This window comes from Diabrotica virgifera, chromosome 6 (assembly GCF_917563875.1).
Source record: "Diabrotica virgifera virgifera chromosome 6, PGI_DIABVI_V3a".
Classification (NCBI taxonomy): Eukaryota; Metazoa; Arthropoda; class Insecta; order Coleoptera; family Chrysomelidae; genus Diabrotica; species Diabrotica virgifera.
In genome coordinates, this window is record NC_065448.1 from 103,420,701 (window position 1) to 103,434,555 (window position 13,855).

A 13,855-nucleotide genomic window follows, 5' to 3' on the forward strand; every position below is an offset into this window, starting at 1 on the left:
CATTTTTTTTACTGTTTTATAAGCTTTATATTTGCTAGGAATAGTTTTTCGATCAAATACTTACTTTTTGATTTATTTGCGAAAAACCATCTAAAAACAAAAGTTACAAGGGATTTAATTAGTTTATCCACTTACGGACTTATTTGGACCTATATTTTTTCACACTCGAGAAGGGGGTGGTACTCATCCCCAGAAAAAAAGCACACACTGGCACTCTGATGTTCATTTCGCGAAATATCGCAGGGTTCGTATTTAAAATTTTTAATTTACTCCTCACCCCTTTCCGTGGGGGTTCGTTTTTGGTATCATTCGATAGACTTTTGAAAAATATTGAACACGCATTTTTTAGTTTTTCGATCTGACGTTCATTTCGCGAAATATTCGCTTTTTTGTGAAACTTTGTGACTCGCCCATCATTTCTTCAGATTTGGGAACACTTAATAATCGGAGGGGGCCAAGTCAGGAGAGTAAGCCGCATGAGAAAGTAATTAGAACCCCAACTCGAATTTTTGCTACTGTCACAACGCTCTTGTGAGTCGATGTATTGTCTTAGGTCTTGAGAACACTTTTTTCTTCTGCTTATGGAGTCGTTTTTCATTCATCACATACCGGAACTCACCACATAAATTTTGAAGACCCTGACATCAAAACTGTATTAAATTATATGTGATCTAAGTAAGTTAATGAAAAGTCAGAATAGATAGAGTAGAACACTTATATAAAAAAAATTGTAACAAGCAATTGGACATCGTAAGTTCTAATTTTTCACAAAAAGTGACCGGAAGTTGAACCGGCAGTCGATATTTGAACCCTTCGTGTAACTTTTTGTCAGCTGATATGACGGATGAATTTTGTTCACCTACAGATATGGACGAACAGACAGGCATGAAACCGGAAGTATGTATTTGTTCTGGTCTTTCTTAGTCGTGTTGACCAATAGTTTGTACTATTTCGACGAATTTAAAACAGTACTTTCGGTTGCAACTCTGGAACAGGCAGTCCGAGGTCAAACTTCTCACATGTAATATCATATTTTGGTTATAGGCTTTCATTTGACACCTTATTTGTCATTCTTTCTGTCCTACTAATAGACGAGTTGTGTTTATTGACGGACAGACATGGATAATTCTAGGTTTTCACATTTAATGATAAAAACAATAATTATACAATTCAGTTAACCTGACTATATCATTGTGATAATGACTTCTTATCTAAAAGTGACAACGGCAATAATTGCCGTTGTAATAATTATTATTCCATTCACTCACGATAAAATATCGCAAAACCTCCAGATTTTAAAGAACCGCTTGGATTGACATAAAATTTGGCACACACGTAGCTAAAATGCCAAAGAAAAAAGTGAGATTATGCCGATATGTTCTCTTGTCCTGGATGTGACTTTCACCCCTTCTTGGAGGTGAAAAAACATACGTGCAAAATAAGTCCGGAAGTGGATAAACTGACTAATTCTAATTCTAAGCAAATTTTGTTCTATAAAAGTTTTAGGTCAATACTTTTCGAGGTATGTGCGAGTGAATATGTTTATTTTTCATAGAAAAACACGTTTTGGACGGATTTTCGCAAATAACTCAAAAAGTAAGTATGTACATATTTTATCGAAGAAAATATTCCTAGCAATAATATAGCTTATGAAAAAGAGGTGTCAGTATAAGGTCTGTAGACCCAGTAGAAGCAGGGTTGCAGCTAATGAAAAATAGGTTCTTATTCGTCAAATACCAAATCCAATATTTCAACGTAAAATAACCAAAAAAATAAAGCACTTTTCGGGAAACACTCATCATAACTCTTTTAAAGTGTTTAAAAAAAATTTTTTTTGGTGTTTTTAAAACAGTTTCTAGCGTGAAAAGTAAGCAAGTTACGCTGAAAATAAAATCGTTCCCTTTTTTTTGGCAAAAGAAAGTCATGAAAATTAATTGTTACCGCTTCACACGTTACTTTAGATAAATGTATTGTTTATACAGGGTGTCTCCGAAAATAGTGCGTTCCTTTAAGGTGTGGATATAATACACAATTTAGAACAAAAAGGTGTTGTAACATTTTTTCCTAAAGTTAACCGTTTCAACAAAAATTACGTTGTTCTCCATAAGAGTAAATTTTTATTTTCATAAATTTATATGACCTGGCAACATGGCGTAGAAGAACCTGTGACTGTGAAATTTAATCTAATGGGACCCCTTGTTTATTTACTAATTGAGTATCAATTTGCATATCAAAATGTATTTTCGTTTTTTGGTCAAACGGCTGAATTTAGAATAAAATGTTATAAGACTTTTTTGCTCTACATTGTGCTTTCTATCTATACCTTTAAGGAACGCACTATTTTCGGGGAAACCCTGTATATGATCTGTAAGTTGCATTGGTTCAAAATGCTTATTTTTGAAAGGGGTTTTGTTGAAAGGCCTCGAACGAATCACTAGTCACGAGTATGTATATGCAAATTTTGAACAGCCATATCTTAACCAATTTTTGTCTTCCAGAAAATCAAAAAATTCCAAATATTTAAAAAAGCAACACCTACATTTTTTACTCTTTAAGATATTTGGTATCACTAATAATTTTTAAGTTATTTTGACAAAAGTCTTTTTTTCAAAATTAAAGATTTAAAAAAATTTACTTTAAAACCAAATTTTTCCACAAATAAGCACTTTGAACTGATGAAACTTACAAACACAAACAATACATAAAGTTACTTGTGAAGTGGTAACGATTAATTCCATTTGGGCTGTTAATTAGAGGGAGTTTTTAGAATATTTTTAACCAAAAAAAAAGGAACAACTGTATTTTGAGCGTAACCTGCTTACTCTTGCTGCTGGAAACTTAAAAAAAAAATAAAAATAAACGTTTTCTTAAACACTTTAAGAAAGTTGTAATAAGTTTTCCCAGAAAAGTGTTTCATTTTTTTTATTTCACGTTAAAATATTCGATTTGGAATTTGAGATATAAGAGCTTATTTTTCACTATAGTCTGTTTTTAAACAAGAGGAGTCATTCAAATTTCCCGCGCCGTACACCTTGTTTGTAATTGGTACAACCTCAGGCAATTTTACTCATATCAAATTTTGACACTATTGGCATTTCATAGGTTAGTTTATTTATTTTATCAGCAATTTTTGTATTTTCTGCGTTCTTCCTTTTATTTTTAGATTTTTAGTCAAGATTACCGTCAAAGGCCGATATGATCAACCAAAAAAGAAGATTTATCTGATGATATTTCTAGTGACTTTCTTGGGTGTGAATCTGCCATTTAGTTTACCTACTCCTCTTTTTTAAAACAAAGCTTAGCAATAACTCTGCTTCTACTGGGTCTACAGACCTGACACATATACCATTTTTTCACTTTTTTATAAGCTATATTTACTATTTGCTAATTTTTTTTCAATAAAGTACCTACTTTTTGAGTTATTTGCGAAAAACCGTATAAAAACGTTTTTTTTTTGTTGAAAAATGAACATATTCACTCGCAAATATCTCTAAAAGTATTGACTTAGTGAAAAACGCTATAAAATAGAAGTTGCTTAGAATTAGTCAGTTTATCCAATTCCGGACTTATTTGAACGTATTTGTTTTCATAACCTATAACCGACGAAACTCACCTCCAGATCAAAAGCACATATCGGCACAATATCACTTTTTTTCTTTAACATATTAGCTATAGGTACGTGTCCCAAATTTTATGTCAAACCAAGCGTTTCTTCAAAATTCTGACCAAAACCCTAAGTAAATTAAACGAAAATATAAAATGAATTTTTCAAACAAATATTTTAAGTCGGTATGAGAAATTTTAATTTAACAGATGAAATCAAATAAACACAATTCAACTCGTAAAATATTTAGACCCTTGCTTGGTAATCCAGCTGAACAGGTAAAGAACCTACCTTTTATGTAGTTTATAATCTGAGAGGATGGAATATTTTACCAAAATATTCCATCCTCTAAGTTTACAATAGACCTTTTCTACCTGTCCTCAAAAGATCGGTATTTTTAACTCGTGGCAACGTCGAAAAGCGGCAAAATGATGGGAAATACACATTTTTATGTGGTGGAAGTCAAAATGGTTATGAAGTGTAAAAATTTTTGTATATAATTTAAATTTTTAAAATTAAAATTTTAGAAAACTGAGAACGATACAGGGCGTTAAAAAATGCGCTCAACAAACATACACGAATTAAAATTCGAAAATGATAGTATTTCTTGGTGATGCCAAATGACTGCAACATGAAAAGATGACATAATGATAGCGGGATGTATATATATATATATATATATTGATGCACGTTAAGTTGTGACTTCCGGTATACAGAAGAGGCTGTCCGACTTCCACCTTTTCTACTAGGAATTATTTTTTAAAAATTGTGTATTTGGTAAAAGGGGGGCTTATAAAATGGGTCTACCTATTGAGGGGAAAGGATTTACCAAAATAAATTTTGTATATATATACGTATATACCGAAGCGTACAGCATACGTTATGGCTTCCATATAAAGGGTAGTTCAAGGCGCGTTGTCACTTCCAGCGGTGTTGTCATATTTTGGAAGTCACAACGACTCGTCTGCTAGATTTACCTCCTATTTTGAGCGTAATGTGTGATCTTTTGAAACTTTTACTGTGAATACAGTTGTCTGTGTTTTAAAGTTGTCTATTTTAATTAAAATATTGATATTCTTTTGATTATACAGGTTTACAAAAAAATACATTTCGGACTATTTGACGAAACCATATGACTAGGGGGGTTTTTGGGGTCGCTGGTTACGAATCCGGGGTTCGCTAACCTCTATCACGTCAGGTAAAGGTTATTTCAAGGACAAACCAAGATAAATCGACAGTCGCTCTGAAAAAGTATATTAGGAGGGTTTTGGGGTCGCTTATAACGAATCCAGGATCCACTGACCTCTATCACGTCTAGCTGAAGGTCATTTCGAGGTCAAATCAAGATAAATCAACACAATCGCTGTGAAAAAGTATATTAGGGTGTTTTTGGGGTCCCTGATCACAAAACTGGGGCCCGTTGAGCTCAACCACGTCAGGTAAAGGCCATTTAAGGTCAAATCAATTTTGTTAACTCCTCCTGATTTGAACTTAAAATGACCTTTACATGACGTAGTAGAGCTCAACGGACCGCAGTTTTCATGATCAGCGACCGCAAAACTCCCTATACTTTCAGAGCAATTGTGTCAATTTATGTTGATTTGACCTTAAAATGACGTTGAACTAGACGAGATAGAGGTCAGCGGACTCCGGATTCATCTTCAGCGACCCCAAGAACCCCCTAATATACTTTTTCAGAGCGACTGTCGATTTATCTTGATTTGACCTTGAAATGACCTTTACCTGACGCGATAGAGGTGAGCAGACCCCGGATTTGTGATCAGCCACTCCAAAAACCCCCTTGTCATATGGTTTCGTCAAATTGTCCGAAATTTAGTTTTTTTTGTAAACCTGTGTTATTTATGATAATATGATTGATATTTATTTTACAAAAATACTAATATATTATTATTGCTGTAAAATGGATTTATTGGAATTAATTAAAAAAGTGTTAATAGTAAGTCATTTATTTACGAAAATTATATCAAAAATGTTAATAAATAAATTTGAACTTATAGAAAATTTTAATATTTTAGATTTTATTACAGGCACCGTCCTTTTAATTTTTGATGTACCAATAATAATATGTAATAAAAAATTAAATGGCTAAACCCTCCAGGTGGGGATTACCCGCTAAAAAGCTATCTAGATCCATCTTTTTCGAGCAGATTTTTCCCAATCTGCTACTCGATACTATTGACTATGCTTCTCCATTTCTTTCTATCCTCTTTTGTTTTTCTGCTAGTCTCTAATTCCTGCCCTATATAAATCTTCCTTTAATTCCTGTAACCATTTATTCTAGTTCCTCCGCGTCTCCTTCTAACTCCTGGTCTCCATTGTAAAATTGAGTTTATAGTTGTTGCGCTACCTGCTCTCCATATATGCCCCAACAATCCAACTCTGTGCCCAAATCAGAAAATCTGGAATAATATCTACCCGGGTCGAAACATTTTTTTTTAATATATGAAAATAGTTATTTATGAAACGGAGTGAGTGCTATACATCGCGTAAGTTCGCAAAAAGTACTTCACGCACAATTTCATACAATATTTTATCTACGATAAACAAATAAAAATACTGTAACTCTTCGTCACTGGAATTCATTTCTATTCTACAATTCTTAGAACTGTGACATATAAAAATTCTAATTTCTTTCAAACCACAAAACTGTCAAATATTTTTTGTAATTTATTGCTCATTATGTCATCACCTCTCTTGTGCTCTGCACAAGAGATCTAAGGTTAGAGCTAAGAATAAGGTTGGCTAGGTGCTACGTTTTCTCGACTCTGTTTTACGGAATGGAAGCTTGGACCTTCAATGCGGCATCAATGAAAAAACTGGAATCATTCGAGATGTGGGTATATAGAAGAATTCTAAAAATATCATGGACAGAACACGTCACAAACAAAGAGGTTCTGAGAAAGGTGAATAAAGAAATGGAAGTCTTAAATACAATTAAAACCAGAAAATTGGAATATCTCGGACATATTACACGTGGAGAGAGATACAACTTGCTCCAACTCATTATGCAGGGAAAGATTCAAGGAAAAAGAAGCATAGGGAGACGCAGAATATCGTGGTTGCGCAACCTGAGAGAAGGGTACGGTTGTACATCAAACGAACTTTTCAGAGCAGCCGTCTCCAAGGTCCGAATAGCTATGATGATTGCCGACCTCCTTCGCGGAGATGGCACTTGAAGAAAAAGAAGATGTCATCACCATAAAACGCGAAAGTTAAGAAAGAATATTTAATTATATGAAAGTGTGTCAAAAACAGTGAGAAAAAGTAAATCCCATTTAAAATACATTGTTACTTCATGCTTACTTTAAAGCACTGCTATCTATAATGACAGTTTTCACAAACTAAAAATTTATCAATTATAATATGACATAGAGTAGATAAAAGTCATTTATTAATTATTAATTGATTATAGTCAGAAGAAAATTAGATCATGCACCCCTTGTTTTTTATAATTGTTAACATACTAAATTACATATCCAATAATTATTGTTATCCATTAAATAGATCGATGCAGATCGGCCTTATATCGGATCCTCTTCTATTAGTCCGTTCGCTGACGGTAAAATATTGCAAAACCCATAAATTTTAAAAAACCACTTAAGATTGACATGAAATTTGGCATACACATAGGTAACATATCAAAGAAGAAAATTGATATTGTGCCGATGTTTTCTTTTGCCAAGCAGACATTCCGTTAACATTTTTAGTCACAACATAATACATAATATCAATGTTAAAGTATTATTAGAGCAACGCGTTATGGTTTCACATTTCTTTTAATGACCGACACACAAAATATTTTAATGACGGATCCCACACTAGAACCAGATTTTTATTACCTACTGCTGATAAGGTAAAGAGTTATTAAATATCACTCGTTGTCATCTCTGTGTTAATTTGAAATAATAAAATATAAATATTGTAGTTTTGTATTCTAAAATATTTGGAAAAAATATCTATGTATTTTTTTTTTTTTCATTTAGGTACACATCATTTTAAGGGATTGTCCGGAAGAGTACAGGCTCAATATATCGGCAAATGAATTTTGTTTTAAATACCGTCCGTATAGAGGAGGTGCTCGTTGGGGATAGGCGCAAAATCTTAGTCCAGTGCTAATTAAATGCATTAATTTTTTTCGAATTCTGAGAAAACTAATAAGTATTTTTGAAAAATTTAAACGCAGAATGGAAGCTTACATTATTACCGAGGGCAGAAAGTCCCTGAAAACTTATATAATGTTTATTTTAATAACTTATATACCTAATATATGTTTATTTTAATAAAGATAATGGGATGAAAAAACAAGAGAAAAGTTAGTGTGATTTTTAATTTCGAATATTTCATTCAAAAGAAACTTTTTTTTATTCTAAGGGACTTTCGGTCCCCCGTAATAATGTTATCTTTCATTCTGGGTGTATGTTTTAAAAAATATTTATTAGTTTTCTCAGGATTCGAAAAAAATAAATGTATTTAAATAGCATTGGACAGAGATTTTGCGCCTACCCCCTTAAGAGAGAGTTTACTGCATTTTATATTATTACTAGAATTTATTACTTTAAACTTTTTATCGCTCTTGATTCATTTTATCGTGTATTTAATTCCATTCAATTGTAATTGTACATTCAATTTTTTTGTAATTTTTACACGTTTTATTACTTTCGAAATAACAATAACTATAAAATCGATTTTTCAGCCTACTTGGGTCAAAAAAATACAAAATTTTCGGAAATTTCGTTAAATGAGAACATTTACCTACATTTCTTGTATTTAAGCTTTTAATAATAAGATTTTTAAAAATAATTTAGATTATTTAATAGATACATTCACCGGCACGAAAAACAGGCACCCCAAAAAATGGGTCATTTTTGATGGCTCGTATCTCCTAAACCTATTCTCCGATTTAAGTATTTCTTTAATATGTTATAGCCTTATTCTTTAACTATATCGCTGTAATAATATTGTTTCTAGACAGGTAAATTATCATTGTATCCTGGGCGTACCAATCAAACTGGTTTTTTTTTTCAATTTTCACAACACTCTGTGGAATATTCTAGCCTTTATACAATATTGAAATTAAAACCCAACTATAGCCCCAGGTTTTCTTAATGTTCTGTTTGTTATTCATTCGCTTATGTTGGATAATAAAAAAGTTAGGGACTTTAACAATTAAACATGTTCTTTATCAATACATGGTGTTTCTAAATAAGTGCGACAAACTTTAAGGGGTAATTCTGCATGAAAAAATAATGATCGTTTGCTTGATAAAGCTATGTCCGCAAATGCTTGCAAATATAAAATTATTTTGCCACACGATCATTATTTTTTCATGCAGAAATTACCCCTTAAAATTTGTCGCACTTATATTTAGAAACACCTGTATCGATAAAGAACATGGCTAGTTGTTAAAGTCCTTAACTTTTTTATTATCCAACGTAAGCGAATGAATAAAAAAACAGAATGTTAATAAAACCTGGAGCTATAGTTAGGCTTTAATTTAAATATTTTATAAAGGCTAGAATATTCCACAGGGTGTTGTGAAAATTGAGAAAAAAACCCAGTTTGATTGGTACACCCGGTATACAATGAAAATTTACCTGTCTATCAACAATGTTATCATAGCTATATTGTTAAATAATAAGGCTATAACATATTAAAAACATTACTTAAATCGGACCAAAGGTTTGGGAGATACGAGACATCAAAAATTACCCATTTTTTTAGGGTGCCCGTTTTTCGTGCCGGTGAGTGTAGATTAAATTAGAAGTTCATTGTAAAAAAGGAAGTAAACAAAAACACGAGAAAAATGAATTTATATAAGTAAATAGGTAAGTAAATATTATAGATTGAAATAAGTACAGAAAATATATAATTATAGAGATATATAATCACTTATTGTACCTTCATTTAAGGCTAACTTTAAAAGTAAAGCAGATCTGCTATTATTCATGTTTAAAAACAAAAGGCACACAAAACACTAAGTACGATTAGGACCGCGAATCTACAACAGATAAATGTCTGGAAACCGTTACACAGGGTTGCCAAAAAACGGAAGTCACACCGAGCGGTGTGGTATACGGAAGACGCTACGCGTTGTGTACATAACCTGTATAGTAGCACGGGAGGGACACTAGCGCTGGTGATATACCGTCGAACTAAAATCTGATCTTATGAGTATGTTAGATACGATATGACTTCCAGCGAAATTTTTAATATAAGCCTTCTGATACCATCTAGTAGCCAAATTCGTAAAAATATAGGCAAAACGTTGTGACTTCCGAAATCGGAAGTCATAACGGTATATATGAAGTAACAACGTATTACGAGAATCTACTTTGGAAGTCACATGGATACATGTATCAATATATATATATATATATATATATATATATATATATATATATATATATATATATATATATTGATGCACGTTAAGTTGTGACTTCCGGTATACAGAAGAGGCTGTCCGACTTCCACCTTTTCTACTAGGAATTATTTTTTAAAAATTGTGTATTTGGTAAAAGGGGGGCTTATAAAATGGGTCTACCTATTGAGGGGAAAGGATTTACCAAAATAAATTTTGTATATATATACGTATATACCGAAGCGTACAGCATACGTTATGGCTTCCATATATAGGGTAGTTCAAGGCGCGTTGTCACTTCCAGCGGTGTTGTCATATTTTGGAAGTCACAACGACTCGTCTGCTAGATTTACCTCCTATTTTGAGCGTAATGTGTGATCTTTTGAAACTTTTACTGTGAATACAGTTGTCTGTGTTTTAAAGTTGTCTATTTAAATTAAAATATTGATATTCTTTTGATTATACAGGTTTACAAAAAAATACATTTCGGACTATTTGACGAAACCATATGACTAGGGGGGTTTTTGGGGTCGCTGGTTACGAATCCGGGGTTCGCTAACCTCTATCACGTCAGGTAAAGGTTATTTCAAGGACAAATCAAGATAAATCGACAGTCGCTCTGAAAAAGTATATTAGGAGGGTTTTGGGGTCGCTTATAACGAATCCCGGATCCGCTGACCTCTATCACGTGTAGCTGAAGGTCATTTCGAGGTCAAATCAAGATAAATCAACACAATCGCTGTGAAAAAGTATATTAGGGTGTTTTTGGGGTCCCTGATCACAAAACTGGGGCCCGTTGAGCTCAACCACGTCAGGTAAAGGCCATTTCAAGGTCAAATCAATTTTGTTAACTCCTCCTGATTTGAACTTGAAATGACCTTTACATGACGTAGTAGAGCTCAACGGACCGCAGTTTTCATGATCAGCGACCCCAAAACTCCCTATACTTTCAGAGCAATTGTGTCAATTTATGTTGATTTGACCTTAAAATGACGTTGAACTAGACGAGATAGAGGTCAGCAGACTCCGGATTCATCTTCAGCGACCCCAAGAACCCCCTAATATACTTTTTCAGAGCGACTGTCGATTTATCTTGATTTGACCTTGAAATGACCTTTATCTGACGCGATAGAGGTGAGCAGACCCCGGATTTGTGATCAGCCACTCCAAAAACCCCCTTGTCATATGGTTTCGTCAAATTGTCCGAAATTTAGTTTTTTTTTGTAAACCTGTGTTATTTATGATAATATGATTGATATTTATTTTAACAAAAATACTAATATATTATTATTGCTGTAAAATGGATTTATTGGAATTAATTAAAAAAGTGTTAATAGTAAGTCATTTATTTATGAAAATTATATCAAAAATGTTAATAAATAAATTTGAACTTATAGAAAATTTTAATATTTTAGATTTTATTACAGGCACCGTCCTTTTAATTTTTGATGTACCAATAATAATATGTAATAAAAAATTAAATGGCTAAACCCTCCAGGTGGGGATTACCCGCTAAAAAGCTATCTAGATCCATCTTTTTCGAGCAGATTTTTCCCAATCTGCTACTCGATACTATTGACTATGCTTCTCCATTTCTTTCTATCCTCTTTTGTTTTTCTGCTGGTCTCTAATTCCTGCCCTATATAAATCTTCCTTTAATTCCTGTAACCATTTATTCTAGTTCCTCCGCGTCTCCTTCTAACTCCGGGTCTCCATTGTAAAATTGAGTTTATAGTTGTTGCGCTACCTGCTCTCCATATATGCCCCAACAATCCAACTCTGTGCCCAAATCTGAAAATCTGGAATAATATCTACCCGGGTCGAAACATTTTTTTTTAATATATGAAAATAGTTATTTATGAAACGGAGTGAGTGCTATACATCGCGTAAGTTCGCAAAAAGTACTTCACGCACAATTTCATACAATATTTTATCTACGATAAACAAATAAAAATACTGTAACTCTTCGTCACTGGAATTCATTTCTATTCTACAATTCTTAGAACTGTGACATATAAAAATTCTAATTTCTTTCAAACCACAAAACTGTCAAACTTTTTTTTTGTAATTTATTGCTCATTATGTCATCACCTCTCTTGTGCTCTGCACAAGAGATCTAAGGTTAGAGCTAAGAATAAGGTTGGCTAGGTGCTACGTTTTCTCGACTCTGTTTTACGGAATGGAAGCTTGGACCTTGAATGCGGCATCAATGAAAAAACTGGAATCATTCGAGATGTGGGTATATAGAAGAATTCTAAAAATATCATGGACAGAACACGTCACAAACAAAGAGGTTCTGAGAAAGGTGAATAAAGAAATGGAAGTCTTAAATACAATTAAAACCAGAAAATTGGAATATCTCGGACATATTACACGTGGAGAGAGATACAACTTGCTCCAACTCATTATGCAGGGAAAGATTCAAGGAAAAAGAAGCATAGGGAGACGCAGAATATCGTGGTTGCGCAACCTGAGAGAATGGTACGGATGTACATCAAACGAACTTTTCAGAGCAGCCGTCTCCAAGGTCCGAATAGCTATGATGATTGCCGACCTCCTTCGCGGAGATGGCACTTGAAGAAAAAGAAGATGTCATCACCATGAAACGCGAAAGTTAAGAAAGAATATTTAATTATATGAAAGTGTGTCAAAAACAGTGAGAAAAAGTAAATCCCATTTAAAATACATTGTTACTTCATGCTTACTTTAAAGCACTGCTATCTATAATGACAGTTTTCACAAACTAAAAATTTATATATTATAATATGACAGAGTAGATAAAAGTCATTTATTAATTATTAATTGATTATAGTCAGAAGAAAATTAGATCATGCACCCCTTGTTTTTTATAATTGTTAACATACTAAATTACATATCCAATAATTATTGTTATCCATTAAATAGATCGATGCAGATCGGCCTTATATCGGATCCTCTTCTATTAGTCCGTTCGCTGACGGTAAAATATTGCAAAACCCATAAATTTTAAAAAACCACTTAAGATTGACATGAAATTTGGCATACACATAGGTAACATATCAAAGAAGAAAATTGATATTGTGCCGATGTTTTCTTTTGCCAAGCAGACATTCCGTTAACATTTTTAGTCACAACATAATAACTATCAATGTTAAAGTATTATTAGAGCAACGCGTTATGGTGTCATATTTCTTTTAATGACCGACACACAAAATATTTTAATGACGGATCCCACACTAGAACCAGATTTTTATTACCTACTGCTGATAAGGTAGAGTTATCAAATATCACTCGTTGTCATCTCTGTGGTAATTTGAAATAATAAAATATAAATATTGTAGTTTTGTATTCTAAAATATTTGGAAAAAATATCTATGTATTTTTTTTTTTTCATTTAGGTACACATCATTTTAAGGGATTGTCCGGAAGAGTACAGGCTCAGTATATCGGCAAATGAATTTTGTTTTAAATACCGTCCGTATAGAGGAGGTGCTCGTTGGGGATAGGCGCAAAATCTTAGTCCAGTGCTAATTAAATGCATTAATTTTTTTCGAATTCTGAGAAAACTAATAAGTATTTTTGAAAAATTTAAACGCAGAATGGAAGCTTACATTATTACCGAGGGCAGAAAGTCCCTGAAAACTTATATAATGTTTATTTTAATAACTTATATACCTAATATATGTTTATTTTAATAAAGATAATGGGATGATAAAAAAAAAAGAGAAAAGTTAGTGTGATTTTTAATTTTGAATATTTCATTCAAAAGAAACTTTTTTTTATTCTAAGGGACTTTCGGTCCCCCGTAATAATGTTATCTTTCATTCTGGGTGTATGTTTTAAAAAATATTTATTAGTTTTCTCAGGATTCGAAAAAAATAAATGTATTT